Source organism: Spinacia oleracea, chromosome 4 (genome assembly GCF_020520425.1).
Source record: "Spinacia oleracea cultivar Varoflay chromosome 4, BTI_SOV_V1, whole genome shotgun sequence".
Taxonomy (NCBI): Eukaryota; Viridiplantae; Streptophyta; class Magnoliopsida; order Caryophyllales; family Amaranthaceae; genus Spinacia; species Spinacia oleracea.
In genome coordinates, this window is record NC_079490.1 from 35986393 (window position 1) to 36005706 (window position 19314).

The 19314-nt window shown below is 38.1% G+C and overlaps 1 long non-coding RNA gene across 2 annotated transcripts; it reads right to left on the minus strand.

The window, feature by feature from the left end:
• Positions 1–723: 723 nt before the first annotated feature.
• LOC110777434 (uncharacterized) lies at positions 724–5124 on the minus strand. Of its 2 annotated transcripts, XR_002530435.2 has the most exons (4): positions 4943–5124; positions 4590–4835; positions 4358–4467; positions 724–1017 (listed from the first exon to the last, which is right to left on the minus strand). It is a non-coding gene; the product is annotated as an uncharacterized lncRNA (long non-coding RNA). The 2 variants fall into 2 exon arrangements; XR_002530434.2 differs by having other exon boundaries at positions 4590–5119.
• Between the last annotated feature and the right edge of the window lie 14190 nt (positions 5125–19314).

Below are 19314 nucleotides of genomic sequence, written 5' to 3' on the forward strand. Positions count from 1 at the left end.
TGAATGGCGACTCCTATATTACTAGTCAATTGGGTGTATACTCACAGGAAATCCAATTACACTTGATTGAATAAAAAGAATCGTCACACCCACGAGGGACGAGGTCACGCATTAGCCTCGCGCTTTTTCGACCCCCTCACAGGCGGCGAACGAGATCTGTGAATAGGACACCAAAGAGAAGGACTTTGAACCAGATCTGAGATTCGACATTGCTAACCGACTACCAAAGTTGAGTTTATAACCCTGAATATTAGTCTGCTTGCCGGTGACCCGAGGTGAGAAGCGGTGCTCAGGCCACCGGCGGCAGGAGAAAGACTTTGTGTTTAGGTTTCAGTAGGGGAGAGACTGTTGGGTAGAGAGAGAAAGTTTTGATGTTGTGGAAATATGTTAAGCCGGCAAATATGGTTAATTAATATTATTTTGTATCTTAGCTCAAAAAAAAGAAAAATACTTATAATTTTGTATTTGTAGCAAAAACATACTATCTATTGTGAAACAACATAAATATTGCTTAAGATTGCTAATACTTGCAACATACTTCGTACATGTTTGCAACATACATGTATGATGTTTGTTTTGTAAATGAGATAAATAGACATGGCTATCAAGCTTAGTTCCACGAGATAGAAAAATAGATTGATCAATGTTCGGCCTTCATAGGCTAGTGTTGTTTGACGATGCGATATGCTCGTTGTATATAGGGTAGAAATGTATGATTAACTATTATAGTGTAAATGTGTAATCATGTATTTCATCAAAAAATTCATTATGTTATTGGATTCAAGGAACAATAAACTATTTGTATACAGATTGAAGTTGTTGTCTCATGCCTTACTGTATAAAAACTTGTTGCACCACACGATCCTAGGAATCTGTATTTTATTTCCTATGTTGGCATCTTCATCGTCGTCAAAGTTTAAATTCAACATTGTGATTATTGTGCTTATCTGACTGCAACTTCATATGTGTAGATCACTGTCTTAATATTAGGGCGATGGTTGTAATACTCTTAGTACCCTGAAATTGTCATAAAATTCGCAAGTTAAACCCTATAAGTAGCTCCAAGTAATTCCAAATCAAACAAGGAGGAAAGGTTAATAAAACATGCACGATAAAACACTACGGAGTACATAAACATAAACATAAACATCTTGTATCAAATGTTGACATAAAAGTACGCATGACAACAAGTAGCATGAGACACACTTGGGCGTCTGCAAGAATTCCACCCAAAAAATGTATACTTCTTGACCATTTCTCAACTATCCATGACATTTACAGTGCAATTATACAAACATATTTGGGTGTAACATTGTGTGATACAAGTATAGAACCCTACAGGCTATAAAGGATAATTTTAACAACAATGACCTTCTATATATGCGATATAACCTGCCAGAAACATAAGCTTTCACCAACTTCCCACTTTCAAATGCCTGAGAATAAATACGAAATATAACAATGCATACAGACAACCTAGTACAACATACAAAATTTATTTATTTTTTAAAAAGAAACAAAAACAAAAAAAAAACAAGAAGAGAATACAGTCAATAGTTTAAGCTTATTGATCAGAGAGGTATTTATATCGCAACGCAACGGTATGAAAAAAGTTGCAATACATAAATAAATATTAATTAAATCATAACAGAAGAGAATAAACCAGCTAGAAAGCAACTTTTAATTACCAAAATTAAAAAAATATATGGATTAATTAACAATATAACAAATTACCAAACTCAAAAAAACTACAGATTCATTAACAATATAACAAACCGACACTTTTTCAAGTTATTAGATCCACTTAATGCATATGTAATTACCACACTATACAACCAAGTCAGTGAGCAATTAACAGAATTCGTAAGACCAAAATGGAACTTTAATATACTAAAAAAACTCTGTAAGATGATCAAAAAATGGAAAACATGCCCCGGTGGACATATGATGCCTTCCCTTGAGCTTCACTAATCAGTAATTACTCTCTAACTAAATGTTGACATAAAACTTCAAATAAGCCTTTCACAATCCCACACCTTAACTTGGGTCCAGTAAAACCCTCCAAGTCGATGGCAAGGAAAACCAGAGTTGTCAACATCTACTCAATGTTGACTGCAATACCAATGTATGTTGAAAATTTATGCACCCCCACAACCAAAATATAGAAAACAACTAATCCCTCCCTCTCTCCTTTAGAGATCTTCCATTAGACCGGCATTACTATTTAAAAATTTCAAAGTTTTTTCTCGTCTTACCCAATATGTAACACTCTCTTTCCTACTTATTAATCACAAAAACCCACTGACAACATTTTCTTTCTTACTTTTCCTTACACAAACCCCATTTACAATACTCTTTTTTACTTTTCCTTACACGAAGTCATAAACCACACTTAAATAAGAAAGTCAATGACTCAAATCTTAGTCATAAAAGTAAAACATTCTAGTTTTTCCTATTTTGGAAAAATAACTTGGAAGTGGGGGATCGCTAACTTGAAAGTTCATTTTCGTTCTCCATCCCCCAACTAAATAACAGCAACACAAAGAATATTGTCACCCAAAAAGATTGAATTAAATCTAACATGTTGTAATTCTAACCCTCTAATTTGATTTATTTCAAGAATAACATAATGGATTATCTAAATTTAACAAATTTTAATCTTATTTATAATAATCTATCTGATTTAATTTCTCACTAATTTAAAAAGGCAAACAATAGATGCAATGCATTTTTTAATTATAAAATATATCCGATTTAATGTCAAATTAAGCATTGCATCCATTATATCTATTAGAAGATCGAAGCTGAACTTTAGCTATACCTGTAACAGCCCGCCCTTGACGAGCTGCTTGCAAGTTACAATTAACACCTACTAAACAAACTATGACTTTTCAAACAACTTCAAAGATTTAATTACGGCCTAGCCTATTTCAAAGACACCAATTAAAACTCTTAACCTTAATTAATTATTAAAAATTTCGGCAGCACTTCCCCTAAATATGGACAACCTAAAACATTGCTTAGGATATTACGTCATATCTTTTTTCACCCGCTTCAGTTACATCATTCCAACATATAACATATTCCAAAACATCACCAGGGTGTCACTTCAACAACACACACTTAATAAGCTACTTCTAAGCACACTTAACTTTAAACTAAAGAAACTTAACTTAACTACGACTCCAATACAGATATGTAATCCATAAATTACAAAACAAAAGCTTTAAGAAGAAATTATACAGCCCATTAACAATCTCTAGGAACTAAATTACATTTGACGAATCCATAATCCAACCTTGGACACATAAGGCCATTGGAGACGATTCTGTTTTGTTTTTTTTATTTGACTTAATATAATATGATTTTATTAGTTAATCAATTTGATTTCATTCAAAGGAGAAGACTGAATCGAAAGATAAATAAAGAAAAATAGTGATTTAATTAAATGAATGATAAACAAATATTTTCCCCAAACTATGACTAACTTTGACAAAGAAAACCACGAATGATGATGATATCATATAACAAGCAATAACCAACAAAAAATCTAATCCATTCAATTGAGAAGCCAATTATAAATTACATAACAAATCAACCACAAAACACAATTAATAAAAAACAAACCAATAATAGCCAACTCACATGGGATAGATCTGAAAACCAGAAGAGGAAATAAAGGAACCATGGAATACAATGAAGGAAGCCACATAGACACAAATTTGATGGGAAAGATATAGAAATGGTTAGGAATTCATTAGCGAGAAGTGCAAGTCCGGACAAATAATGAATGAGTACCCTGTCAACCTCTTGGCAAGAAGTGTTAGTACATTCAAAAGCGGAGTTATTGAAAAATTTAGATTTAAGAACACTTTAAATTTCTAAGAACTTTGGCCTCAGATAGCTCAAATTTCTCTTTTTTGAAAATCTAAATTTAGAAATCACATTTTAGAAAAGAGAGAGAGGAGAAGAGCAAAATGGGGTAAGGAATTAGTGTGATGTTCTTGATTGTTATACAAGGAGAGTTGAGTAAGAAATTTTGCGTTGTTCGATCAATCATGATAAAGGACTTCAAATTTCTCGCCCTAACATTCACTTGTCTGCAGATAAATAGGAAAAGGAGGAAGAATAGAGAAATAATGATAGTAAATATCATTTATAATGCCTTAAAAACTATCTCATTTCCCAAAATCCACATTTCAACACAAAATCAAAAATTCTAGCACGAATTAACAAAATTAGAGAAACCACAAATATTCAAGACATACGCACATTAATTAAAGTACGAAATTCAAATAGTAAAGAATGAGTAATGGGGAATCTCTTTCTTTTTAAAGGATTAGGATAAAGAACAAACCCCAAGATCTTGCAAAGTCTTTCAACCCGTGTGATGATTCTAATGTCAGCAGAAGAGCAAACAGTCAACACCAATTATTCAAGAGCATACATCCTCAAGTACACGCGCATCTGCAAATTGTTCATAGACCATATAAGATTCAGCGGTCATAAATTATATCTAGAATAGTACAATTATCAAATCACTTGACAGATGATGAGAGGTGCAGGGGGATAGTTGGTATGGAACTTACAGTGCAAAGAGAAGCCCGGGAAGTAGGCATTATTTTATACAATAGTAGGAGATCCTGAGGCAGGTGATACAGAGTCGGGAAGAACAGTGCAATCAACATTTTCTAAGCCAACATCCGATGTTGATGCTAGCTCTAGCTATAAATGTCACGTATAATCCATCAAGCTTCTTCATATCTTTAGGCAATTTCTTATATTCACGCCCGCCATCCGGCCTTTTCTTCATCTTTAGCCATGGCTCAATCAATCTACATACCATTTCCATGCTTTAATTACTAATAAACTTGTGAACAACCAGTGTTAAATTTTCTAGAAACATTCAGGAAAATAATTAAAATAGGGATATGATGTATACTTTGAATGAGTTTCAAGAGTACATATTTCATTATTCAGGCAAGAAGTTGTATCAAATACAGAGAAAATAAGAAAAAAACTGAAAACTGAAGTATTTTAAGTTCTTTTTAAATGTAATTTTTATCATCACTGTGATATTTTTGTTCTTTTTAAAAGTTCCCCAAAGTCTTCATCTTGAAATTTGACATATAATACCAATCTATCAAATCATAAAGGATAGCTCTACATAAAAGCATGTGCGAGACGAGCTTTGTTGAAGGCCCACCAGGTAACAAAAAGGCCCTTAAAATGGCTAATTCAATGAGGTGTACAACATACATTGTATTTGTCTGGAGCAAGCCATGTGAGGCGAAAGACTATCTTCTTTTTCCGTATTTCAGGAATCCAAGTTAGGTCTAGCCCTGTCTTCTTTTATGCTCTATGTACTCCACTATCTCCACACCTTATGTATCTAATCATCTAAAATCCTTCTGGGGTAAACCTACACCTTCTCTCCTAGACTGTAATGTGAGGTATCTTTGGCAAACCAATATGTTAATTTCTTGAAACATACCCAATATATATATCTCCCCACTCCACCTCAAAAAAAAAAAATTCTAGATTACCAAATTACATGCTCACTCATGATAAGGGCCTTTCTTCTCTGCTAGAATTATATCCCTTTGAAATTTTGTTAAGAAAAAACTATCGGGCTCTTACAAAGTGTAAGACAGGGAAAGTTCAGAGGAGGAAGCTGTAGACACATGAATCGTGTCTCCCCATTGAGATGATGACGATACCATTATCATTGCTAGGTGGTTGGAACAACTCCGTGCGGAAGTCCCAATTGCTAGAATATATTCCAAAATCCAAGAGCCAAAGTCCGATCCCCGAGACCGTTCCCATTCCGGAACTCGGTACAAAATTCAATTTCCGAAAATGAACTTCAAAATCCAAGTACAATCTCACCCAATGGACCACTCCATTGGTTTTACAAGGCCTTTTCCATTCAAAATGACACTAAGCAATCCAAATTCGGGCACCGACCCACAAAACCGAGAAAGCCGGGCCTCGTCCCGTAAAACCGAAATAAAAAACGAAACTCCTAGTTTTTAGTCGCAAACTTCATTAATCCCTAAGCAAAACTACGTGCCAAAAAACGTACAATTCGTACAAAGGTACGCCCACTACAAGCCAAACGCAAGGACGGCGTCATCGTCCTTGCTTGGCGTCTTCTGTGTCACGTCAGCGGCGCCTGGCGCCGTTGATGCGCTGGACGCAACTGTCAGCTGGCGTTTAACCTCTCATTTTCCTATTTAAACCCCTAATTTCCAGCACTTTAGGGCAGCAATTGACAAACAGAACGTCGTAATACAAAAATTGGCTCTCAACATCAAAATACAAAACTCTTCAAAAATCCCATACAAACTTCAAATATTCAAGCAATTGGGAGCTCCAAGAGGAATTCTAACCTAAACCTAACTAGGTAATTCCGAATCCCAATCCTAATCTACTATGTTTCAATGATTTCTCTTTCAAAATGATTAGTAAAGTTGGCATTTTTATTCTTAAAAGTGTCACTTACAACAATCACATATTTTTACAAAATCAACACTTTCTATGATACAAATACAAAGTTTCAAGATTTAATGATGTTTAAGGTTGTTTGTAATCACGTCCTTAAACTAGAATCATTTTCAAAACATGCAGTAATCAAAGGTGAGGCCTTTCTAATGTTTAAAGGTCTAATCTTTGAGATTCAAGACTCTCCATTTCAATATTCAAGTACAAGTTTCAAGATTCAATGATGTTTAGGGTTGTTTGTAATCACTTCCCTAAACTAGAATCATCTCAACATATGGAGCATATCAAAGATGAAGCCTTTTCAACATTAAAAGGTCTAATCTTTGAGATTCACGACTCCTAAGTTCAATATTCAAGTTCAATATTCAAGTTCAATATTTCAAGTTCAATATTCAAGTTTCAATACTTCAAGTTCAATTTCTATGTACAAAATCTAAGACACTTTAGTATGAGCAACTTGTCCTAAAGTAGAGATTTTTAGACTTGAATCCGTGCGGACGAACTTATTCTTAAGAAGTCGTTTGGCGTTCGGATCTCAATTACAATAGTTCAATTTCAATTATGCACTTCAATATCGTAATTTCAATAACGCCTTTCAATTATGCACTTCAATATCGCAATTTCAATAATGCCTTTAAATATTGCACCTTTCAATTCCGCACTTAATATTATGCAGCTTTACTTGCCTAGTCCTTCTAGGCAATGTGGTTTCCCACCTAGTCCTTTTCTAGGTGGTAATTACGCGTTTATTTTCTATTGTGATGTTGCTTTACTTGTTTATTGCTTTCATCACCTCACATGCTAAATACAATAAAATACAAGGTTACACCACGCTTAACGAAGATAATTTCTTGGACAAACTGGTCTTAGGTTCCCTCAAATTAACTTTAAAGCGAAGTGGTCAGAATACAAAGTAGATATTCTATTTGTTCAAGTACTAAATCCAAACCCACATAGTGTCAAGACTAGGGTTTTTCGAAAATGTTTTGTGCCATGCACTCGAATATAATTTCTAAGGCTCGCGGAATAAGCATCTCGTTCCCTTGCCCGGATCTCACCCATCTGTTTCTAAGACTTAATGCCTTATCCAATATAAAGTCAATTTTGGTCTTTCCAAGCGGGACCCTTAAAAATGTTCGGTGGCGACTCCTTCGAAATCCAAAAATACAAAAGTTCTAAAGCCACTCTCGTAGGGGAAATGCAAAAAAGTACGAGAGGAAAAATACCCCGTACAATTCTGGCGACTCCACTGGGGACTTCCTGATTTCAATTTCGAGAATACGAGTATACTTTGAGCAGCAAGCCACTACCTTGCTTAAGTTATAGATGCCAGCTTTGGCGCCAGGCGCAGACCCCTGCGCCCAACGCCACTGCCTGCATCCAGCACAGTGACTTACAGTGGCTCGTTGCCCATGTTGCTCAAGTTTATGAGTGGGAGTCAGTCTGTTTTTAAATTTTGAAGGACACTCCCAAACCTTGAGAACAAATGTCGAAAAACGAGCCTTTCAAGTACAATATTCGAATGCGATTTTCAATTTTCAATCTCTAGGCATTTCATGCATGTTTCGAAAACCATATTTGTGCAAAACGAATTTCTACCTTGCCCAATACGAATGTGTTCTACATTCGGGCTAGCCCCAGGGGCCACGAAATGGTGACTCTCCATATGGTTCCTGACCAAAGTGTGTGACCATTTCCGCACCTAATGAAACTTGGCATTTGCTTGACATTCCCGATGTCAAGCATGAAGGAAATATGTCCTTCACCCAAGGTGCATTAAGTCTAATACCAAGGTTCAGATTAATTGCGAACAATTAATTCAGTGAGATCAAGTGATCGGAACAGCTAGCTAGCTGGAGCAATGCTTCCGATCAGTGAGTTCTAATGGATATTGAACTCACAACTTACTCTTGACTGAACCTACAAGGTCACACCAATGACACGTAACAGATCACCGGATTAAATGAATCGGAAATTCATTTAATAGCTTTTCGGGAATTAGTTGGAAAACGTATTATACGATACGACCTTGCATCGGAATCGTACATCGTATCGCGAATATTCGTAAGCTAGGCGAAACGAATAAATCGTATCGTACGACGGTGATTCGTCGTATACGAAACGATAACTAATATATCGGAAATATATTAATCGCGGATACGGAAAGGGGCAACGCTGCCAGCCCAACGAGCCAAGGCGCGCAAGGCCCACTGGGCGTAGCAGCGAGCCAGCGCGCAAGGCCCAAGCCTTGGCTGGGCGCGCGCGCGCACGAGAGGTACAGCAGCAGCAGCGCACACAGCGCGGCCCAAGGCCCAGCGCCTGTGTGGCTGTGCGCGTGTGGGCTTGCGCGGACGTGGCTGGCTGACGCATGGCCTATGTGCCTTGGCCGGTTGATATTATAAGATCAACTCATGTGAATAGAATTGCGAAAACAATATGTACTGTGCCTCTCCTAAGTCCTTCATTGAGAAACACTTCCCGAGAGGTGAGTTGATATTATAAGATCAAGCTAGAGGTGAGTTCACCTATTTCATAACGTTTACGGACGACTTCAGTAGATATGGCTATATTTACTTAATGAAGCACAAGTCTGAATCGTTTGAGAAATTCCGAGAATTTCAAAATGAAGTAGAGAATCAACATGGCAAGAAAATCAAAGCTCTAAGATCGGATCGAGGAGGTGAATATCTTAGCCACGAGTTTGATGACCATCTAAAAGAATGCGGTATTCTTTCTGAATTGACTGCTCCGGGAACACCTCAATGGAATGGAGTGTCGGAACGGAGAACTGGATCTTACTCGATATGCTCAGGTCAATGATGGGTCAGGCCGAACTTCCTTTACAGTTATGGGGACATGCGTTGCAAACTGCAGCACTCACACTGAATCGTGCTCCGTACGAATTATGGACTGGGAAACTTCCAAAGTTGTCTTTTCTGGAGATTTGGGGTTGCGAAGCATATGTCAAGCGATTAATTTCCGACAAGCTACAACCTAAATCTGACAAATGTTTCTTTGTTGGGTATCCAAAAGAAACTATGGGGTATTACTTCTACAAAAAGTCAGACAACAAGGTATTCGTTGCTCGTGACAGTGTCTTTTTGGAAAGAAATCATATTTCCAAATTGACAAGTGGGAGAATAATAGACCTCGAAGAGATTCGAGACGAACAACGAACTCAGAACTCTTTAGAAGCAGTTCAAGTTGATGAACCTCCAAGGCCTTTAGAAGAGCCAGTGGGAGTAGTTCCTCAAAACGTTGTTGCCCCTCGTAGGTCAAATAGAACTATTTTTCAGCCGGACAGATGGACAGGCGTCCTCTTGACTGAAAACTTAGACGTTCTCATATTGGATAGTGATGAACCTTTGACTTACAAGCAAGCTATGACGAGCCCAAGCTCCATTAAATGGTTAGAGGCCATGCAATCTGAAATAGACTCCATGTCTGAAAATCAAGTCTGGGATTTGGTTGATTTGCCGGATGGGTTCACACCTATCGGATGCAAATGGGTCTTCAAGTTGAAGAAAGACAAAGATGGAATTGTATACATATACAAGGCTAGATTGGTAGCAAAAGGTTACAGGCAAGTTCACGGCGTTGACTACGATGAAACCTTTTCTCCAGTCGCGATGCTTAAGTCTATTCGGATAATCCTTGCGATTGCCGCTTTTCATGACTATGAAATAAGGCAAATGGATGTCAAAACTGCCTTCTTGAACGGTGTTCTTGAAGAGACTGTGTTCATGACACAGCCGGAGGGTTTTGTCGATCAAAATAACCAAGGAAAGGTATGCAAGCTTAAGAAGTCCATCTACGGACTAAAGCAGGCATCTAGGAGTTGGAATAAACGATTTGATGAAGCAGTCAATAAGTTTGGCTTCATCAAGAATCAGGACGAATCTTGTGTATACAAGAAGGTCAGTGGGAGTAAAATTGCATTCCTAGTCTTGTATGTTGACGACATACTGCTTATTGGAAACGACATTCCTATGTTGGAGTCTTTAAAGACTTGGCTCGGGAAGTGTTTCTCAATGAAGGACTTAGGAGAGGCACAGTACATATTGGGCATCAAGATCTAAACCCTAATCTGATGGAAAACGATTTTCTAAGATCAACTCATGTGAATAGAATTGCGAAAACAGGCCTCGAAGCATCGTTTTTTGGGCGTTTTTGTTAATTTTTCATTAAAAATTAAAAGTGTCGAATAGTAATTCAATTAAAATGTTGACCTAATCTACTCGGAATTACTTAACATTTTGACACAATGTTGCTGGGTACATTCTTGATATATGGTAAAACTTTCGGATTTTTTCGATAAGTATAAACCCTAATTTTGCCTTTCCCCAATTCGTAAAATTTACAACCCTAATTGAATTTTAATTAATTTTGGTTTAATAATTCGGTTAATTGGGGAAGGGGGTATAATTTCATGGGTCAGTGGCTAATTTTAAAAATTATTGGATTAAATTTTTGAATGGTTTCGTTAATTTTAATCGCACTTAAACCAAATTATTAATAATCTGAAATTTAATTGTTCATGAACGACATAAAGTTTCGGATTTTATTAATTAAAAGTTCAAACTTTAAAGTTGATTCGATCGTTCTTGAAAGTTTTAATATTGTTAGCCTTTGATTTATTAATTTTACGAAATTGGATTGTCGTTAAAGTTTATTAAATCGTTAAAAATCGTTGTTTTTCGAAAATTAAATCGTAACCTTTTTTGAAAAATAAAATTAATGCAAGTTCGTGAATTAAATTTAATTTTAATTAAGTTGGTCCGTTTTACGAACCAAAAACACGAACATGGGCATGATGGAAGTATGGCTCGTCGAGCCATACGAGGCCATTGTGCTCGCCGAGCCATGCGACACGGGCAGCAGCAGCAAGGCTGCGAGCCTCGTGCGCGCTAGGCAAAAAAGGGGCAGGCGAGGGCGCCTGCGGGGCTGCGACGAAGCAAGGGCAAGCCTTTCGACGTCCAGCACACTCGATGCAGAAAACACGCAACGCAAGGGCAGCATGGCTGCGGATACGCGGTGCGCATGCGGTGCGATTGGCCTGGGGGGCGCGGGCATTGCTCGTGTGCTCTTGGGCCGCACGCACGATGGGGCTGGGGGTGGGCGGGCAATGCTCGTGTGCTCTTGGGCTTCACGCAAGGCGGGGCTGGGCGCAAGCCTAGCCCGATTTAGCAATTAGACTTTTTTTTAATCGTTTAATTCGTTGGGCTTCGTATATTTGCATTAATTTGGGCTAACGGGATATTTAATTTAATATTTTATTTGATTGGGCCGGGCCGCGAGTTTTAATTTAATATTTCATAATTAATTATCCGGAATAATTATTGGTTTGAGTGGGAGCCACTAATTGAAATTAAAATGAAATAATTATTTTAATTATTTCGTAGGTCGCATTATTTTAATTAAATTCAATTTTAATTAGAATAAAGTCTAAGGATTAATAATTTGGAAATTGATTAATCTTTTAGGACGCGTTTATGTGAACGTGAATTTTAATTAATTCACGTAAATACTTGCATATTAACATGGGCCATTCGTTTTAGCATACGAATGGGTGAATGCGTAGAATATATATTTTATGCAATGCAGGTACACCAAGTGACTAGTATGGCCAAATTTAGGATAGTTAAATACGGTCTGCGCACCGTTCTATCTTTGAATGTAAAGTTTTAAATATGGTCTGCGTACCATGGAAATTTTGATGTATTTCAAGTAGTCTAAGTTTAGAACTTTAAGTTAGCATTTGAACGAAGATTCAAGGATGCCAAGCTAACAAGGAGGTGATGAAGATTGGATGCTTCAAGACAAGAAGTTTTGGGCCATACTAGATCACCAATTATTTATGCAATTTAATATATATATTATGCGTGAATGTATGAATGTATGTATGCTTTTTATGAACAGGTTGTTTCCTATGAATCGATTAGTTTTAAGTTCACTAAATAATCCAACCAACATAGAAACAACTAGGTCCAAGTAATATTGAGTTTTAAAATTGCCTTCCAAATCAACATTTACAAAAATCTAGGGATCTAAGATAGTAGGTTTACGCTAAAGCGAGGTGCTATTTTAGTTGACTTAGGTGGTAAGGCGTCCTAAAGGAGCACGTTGATTGTGGTTACAACTCAAACAACAATGGCATTAAGTTGTGGCAATGGGATAAATTATGGCATTAATTTATTAACCAAGAGTAATTTGGAGATTACTAGCAATAGGTTTTGCTTACCTAAAATCTTAAACTACTTAAGACATGCTAAAGCTGCTTAAGGATTTAGGACTTTTGGGGTCTTGGAATCGTTTCATTCATTTTGGATCATGTTTTTGCTTTTTGCATGAATGAAATGTTTTAATATCTTTAATGATTGCATGTTTTGCTTTTATTTCAAAGTTATTGAATTGTATGAATGGTTATTTATTGCAAATTCTTTTCGATTGTAGTAATCAATATGGCCGCGATCAAAACAAAACTCAAAGTAACTGAAATTCTGGATGTAAAATTGAACCTATCAAACTTTCTTGATTGGGAGAGGAAGCTTCGGCAAGTCCTCACGTGGAAAAACATTGAATATGTAGTTGACCATCCCATCCCCAACTATTACTCAAAGGATATGACTCCAGAAAAGCATTGTACGTGGGCAAGCCACGTGTCGCTAGTGATGGATCTTATTCTTGGCTCTATCCCCAATGATTGGAGTGCAAGGCATCTTAGGGATATAAGTCGTGGTAGATTCCAACATGGTGGTCAACATGTCGACCAAAATGTTTTTGAATTGGTAAATTCATTTGAGGATCTAAAGCTTAACGCTCCACTGGGTTGTTGCTTTGACGTCGAAAGACAAAAAGAAAGGGAAAGGGTCATTGATCTTGAAATGACAGAACGGACACCAATTAGAACTCATACAAAGAAAATGGTTGGGCTTCTCAACCGGCTTGAGTTACTTGGTGATCCATTCCCAGATTCTGCAGCTGCGGGAATACTTTTGAATTCTCTTCACCCTGGTTATAAGAAATTCAAACTACTCTATTTCTCCAAGAAAAGGGAGAATACTCTTAGTGAACTAATTTACTTGCTTCATCAGTACGAATTGGACTTTGTAAGTGATAAACAAGCATCGCTAAAAGTAAAGAGTAGGAAAATCAAGAAAAAGGTTCCGGGGAAGATCCAAAGCAAGGGTGCATCTCCATCTACTTCAGGAAGGCAAGTGGCGCCATCCAAGAAGAAGATGAAGAAGGATCGTTCTCCATCTACATCGCAATGCTTCAATTGTAATGAAATTGGTCATTACAAGCGAGATTGCCCCAAACTAAAGGAAGAGAAGAAGGAAGGAAACGTTGCTTCTCCTTCAGGTATGTATGTTATACATTGTAATCTTGCTAATTCTACTTCTTGGGTATTAGATACTGGTTGTGGCTCACACTTATGTTCCAATTCACAGGGACTAAGGAGAAGTAGAAAGCTTGATAAAGGCGAGATGGATCTACGCATGGGAAATGGAGCACGGATTGCTGCATTAGCCGTAGGATCTTATTTTATTTCTTTGCCTAGTGGGTTTGTTTTGGAACTAGAAAACTTTTACTATGTTCCTAGTATCACCAGAAACATCATTTCTGTTTCAAGTTTGGATTCTAAAGGTTTTAGTTTTCAATTTAAAGACAATAGTTGTTCTTTTTCTTTGAATGGAATGTTTTATGGTTCAGCACAACAAGAAAATTGTCTTTATGTGCTAGATACGAGCAAACACATTTATAACATAAATACCATAAAGGCTAAAACTGGTGATTCGGACCTCACATTTCTGTGGCATTGTCGATTAGGCCATATAAACATAAAGCGCATGGAATTACTTCAACGGAAAGGAATTCTAGAATCATTCGACTTAGAGAAGATTTATCAATGCGAATCTTGTTTACTTGGCAAAATGACAAAGCAACCTTTCTCAAAGGTGGGAGAAAGAGCAAGCTAACTACTAGGGCTAATACATACGGACGTATGTGGGCCTATGAGTACGAAAGCTAGAGGTGAGTTCACCTATTTCATAACGTTTACGGACGACTTCAGTAGATATGGCTATATTTACTTAATGAAGCACAAGTCTGAATCGTTTGAGAAATTCCGAGAATTTCAAAATGAAGTAGAGAATCAACATGGCAAGAAAATCAAAGCTCTAAGATCGGATCGAGGAGGTGAATATCTTAGCCACGAGTTTGATGACCATCTAAAAGAATGCGGTATTCTTTCTGAATTGACTGCTCCGGGAACACCTCAATGGAATGGAGTGTCGGAACGGAGAACTGGATCTTACTCGATATGCTCAGGTCAATGATGGGTCAGGCCGAACTTCCTTTACAGTTCTGGGGACATGCGTTGCAAACTGCAGCACTCACACTGAATCGTGCTCCGTACGAATTATGGACTGGGAAACTTCCAAAGTTGTCTTTTCTGGAGATTTGGGGTTGCGAAGCATATGTCAAGCGATTAATTTCCGACAAGCTACAACCTAAATCTGACAAATGTTTCTTTGTTGGGTATCCAAAAGAAACTATGGGGTATTACTTCTACAAAAAGTCAGACAACAAGGTATTCGTTGCTCGTGACAGTGTCTTTTTGGAAAGAAATCATATTTCCAAATTGACAAGTGGGAGAATAATAGACCTCAAAGAGATTCGAGACGAACAACGAACTCAGAAATCTTTAGAAGCAGTTCAAGTTGATGAACCTCCAAGGCCTTTAGAAGAGCCAGTGGGAGTAGTTCCTCAAAACGTTGTTGCCCCTCGTAGGTCAAATAGAACTATTTTTCAGCCGGACAGATGGACAGGCGTCCTCTTGACTGAAAACTTAGACGTTCTCATATTGGATAGTGATGAACCTTTGACTTACAAGAAAGCTATGACGAGCCCAAGCTCCATTAAATGGTTAGAGGCCATGCAATCTGAAATAGACTCCATGTCTGAAAATCAAGTCTGGGATTTGGTTGATTTGCCGGATGGGTTCACACCTATCGGATGCAAATGGGTCTTCAAGTTGAAGAAAGACAAAGATGGAATTGTATACATATACAAGGCTAGATTGGTAGCAAAAGGTTACAGGCAAGTTCACGGCGTTGACTACGATGAAACCTTTTCTCCAGTCGCGATGCTTAAGTCTATTCGGATAATCCTTGCGATTGCCGCTTTTCATGACTATGAAATAAGGCAAATGGATGTCAAAACTGCCTTCTTGAACGGTGTTCTTGAAGAGACTGTGTTCATGACACAGCCGGAGGGTTTTGTCGATCAAAATAACCAAGGAAAGGTATGCAAGCTTAAGAAGTCCATCTACGGACTAAAGTAGGCATCTAGGAGTTGGAATAAACGATTTGATGAAGCAGTCAATAAGTTTGGCTTCATCAAGAATCAGGACGAATCTTGTGTATACAAGAAGGTCAGTGGGAGTAAAATTGCATTCCTAGTCTTGTATGTTGACGACATACTGCTTATTGGAAACGACATTCCTATGTTGGAGTCTTTAAAGACTTGGCTCGGGAAGTGTTTCTCAATGAAGGACTTAGGAGAGGCACAGTACATATTGGGCATCAAGATCTATAGGGATAGATCTAAGAGGATGATTGGACTAAGCCAAAGAACTTACATTGACAAAGTGCTAGCTAGGTTCAATATGATGGAAGCCAAGAGAGGCCATCTACCCATGTCACATGGCGTATATCTAAGCAAGAATCAGTGTCCCAAAACATCTGATGAGCGTAGAAAGATGAGTGGAATTCCATATGCTTCGGCTATTGGATCCATCATGTATGCTATGATTTGTACAAGGCCGGATGTTTCGTTCGCACTCAGTGCAACGAGCAGGTACCAGTCAGAACCAGGTGAGGCGCATTGGACTGCTGCCAAGAACATCCTAAAATACCTGAAAAGGACTAAGGATCAGTTTCTGGTTTATGGTGGTACATATGAGTTGATTGTTAAGGGCTATACGGACGCAAGCTTTCAAACCGACATAAATGATTTCAGATCACAGTCTGGGTTTGTGTTCTGCCTCAACGGCGGAGCAGGAAGCTGGAAAAGTGCTAAGCAAGCACTATTGCGGATTCTACAACTGAAGCCGAGTACATTGCTGCCTCAGAAGCAGCAATGGAAGCTGTTTGGATTCGGAAGTTCATCGAAGAACTTGGTGTTGTCCCCTCCATTAAAGGACCAGTGGCTTTGTATTGCGACAATAGCGGAGCCATTGCCCAGGCAAAGGAGCCTAGGAGCCACCAGAAGTCCAAGCACGTACTGCGGCGATTTCATATACTTCGAGAGATCGTTGAAAGAAAGGAAATCGAGATTTGCAAGGTTGGAACTGACGAAAATGTCGCGGATCCATTGGCTAAACCGTTGCCACAAGTGAAACACAACGCACATGTAGCAACCATGGGAATCAAGCATGTTGGAGAATGGCTTTGATTTTCTAAGTATTGGTTTAGAACATCTGTTAGATCTATGTTTAAAACAATTGGTTTAACCATTTCATATTTATGAAATTTATTTATTTCATATTCGTTTAATTGTGGTTTAGAATTAAATGATAAGTCCATGTGATTCAAATCATTCAAATTGGATGTCAAGATGGATTCTTTGACAAAGAAACACCCATAAGTGAACTTGAATATTGAAGTCACAAAGGATCCCTAATCCAGGTCATTGAAAGGTGGACGACCAATGACTAATGAAGATTAGATTGCAAGTAGATTACTTAGTTCTGTTTCTTGAACTAGAGTGACTGGATGTCAGAATCTTTTGCATAGATACTTATTGGATCTTTTATCGGATTGACCATGAGAACGCTTTAAGAGATTAAAGTCATGTCATAGGTAGTTCTCATTAATGGTGATTAGAAACCGTTCCTCTGAACATGAGCGATTATGTCTGCTTGTTTGAGAATTAGTTCGCTTTGATACTAGATAAACGTCGCACCGTAAAAGGAGGCTATAAAAGCAGTTATTGGGCGTACTATGAATCAAAGTGAGTGTTCATAGATTGCAAGAATGGATTGTCCTCCTATCTTTGATAGGATATGGTGTTGTTGTGTAACAAGGCCTCTCGGAGAGTTAGATACTGTAAAATGCATGGCCGTGCTCAGAATGGTTAGGCTTAACCTTCTGCAAAAGTTTGACAGTTGAACTCTGTAATCCCAGAAACACTTATGGACCTAATAAGGATGGCTTGGATCTTACCTTATGTTCAGTAAGTAACACTAAGTGACAAAGGAATGTGGATGCACACTTGTCTGAATGACAAGTGGGAGATTGAAGGAAATATGTCCTTCACCCAAGGTGCATTAAGTCTAATACCAAGGTTCAGATTAATTGCGAACAATTAATTCAGTGAGATGAAGTGATCGGAACAGCTACCTGGAGCAATGCTTCCGATCAGTGAGTTCTAATGGATATTGAACTCATAACTTACTCTTGAATGAACCTACAAGGTCACACCAATGACACGTAACAGATCACCGGATTAAATGAATCGGAAATTCATTTAATAGCTTTTCGGGAATTAGTTGGAAAAGGTATTATACAATACGACCTTGCATCGGAATCGTATATCGTATCGCGAATATTCGTAAGCTAGGCGAAACGAATAAATCGTATCGTACGACGGTGATTCGTCGTATACGAAACGATAAATTGTTAGGTTATGATACATATGACAATTCATAAATCATGCGGAAAAACCATAAAGCCAGGAAAACATATTATTTACACAAAATCATTTAGCATAGTTTAGATGCATACTCTTTGTTGCGTGCTTTCCTTAGCTGCGCCCGAACCGAACAAGAACAAGTCTTTAGGACTCCAAGTGTCGTCCCTCCGTAGATAGTCCACAGCACGTCCAGATCCGCCTTAAGATTGACCAACTAGAATCGCCCTTAAGGTACTATTATTTTCGGCACTTTTAGGCAAATGTGTGACTGAATTTTTCTCTCAAAAACTCACTTTGAATACTTAAAAACTCGTTGTAAATATGTGACCCTAGGCACTTATTTATAGAGTTTATGGAAAGGAATTATAATCCTATTAGAATACAAATCTATTTAATTATAACCCTACTAGGATTCTAATTAAACAAAGTTTATCTATTAGGATTAGATTTAATCATATTACGAATCCCGGTAGCCTTAGGATTCCGAGTAACACACACGAGTGGCGCACAAGCACCGCACGCCCGCACGCAGGCCTTGCGGCCCACGCCGAGCGCACAGCGCAAGGCCCACTGTCGCAGCCTTGTCCGCGCGCGCGCCCAAGCTACGGCCGGGCCTGGCTTTTGCGCTGGGCCTGGTCGTATGCTTGGCGTGTGGTTGTTGCGCTTGGCTTGCTGGGCGATGGCCCGGCTTCGTGCTGGGCCTTCGTCTGGCAGGCCTCGTCCGATGCTAATTCGTACGATACGCTTCCGATTAAATTCTCGATTCCGGAATTCATTTCCGATACGAACAATATTTAATATTTCCGATTCCGGAATTAATTTCCGTTTCGAACAAATATTTAATATTTCCGTTTCCGGAATTATTTTCCGATTCTGATAATATTTCCGATTCTGACAATATTTCCGTTTCCGGCAATATTTCCGATTCCGGTAATATTTCCATTTCCGATAATATTTTCCGATACGTACAATGTTTCCGTTTCCGGCAACATCTACGACTTGGATAATATTTATATTTTCGATACGATCCATATTTCCGTTTCCGGCAATATCATCGTTTCCGGAGTATTCATTTCGTGCCTGTGACGATCTCAGCTCCCACTGAAACCAAGA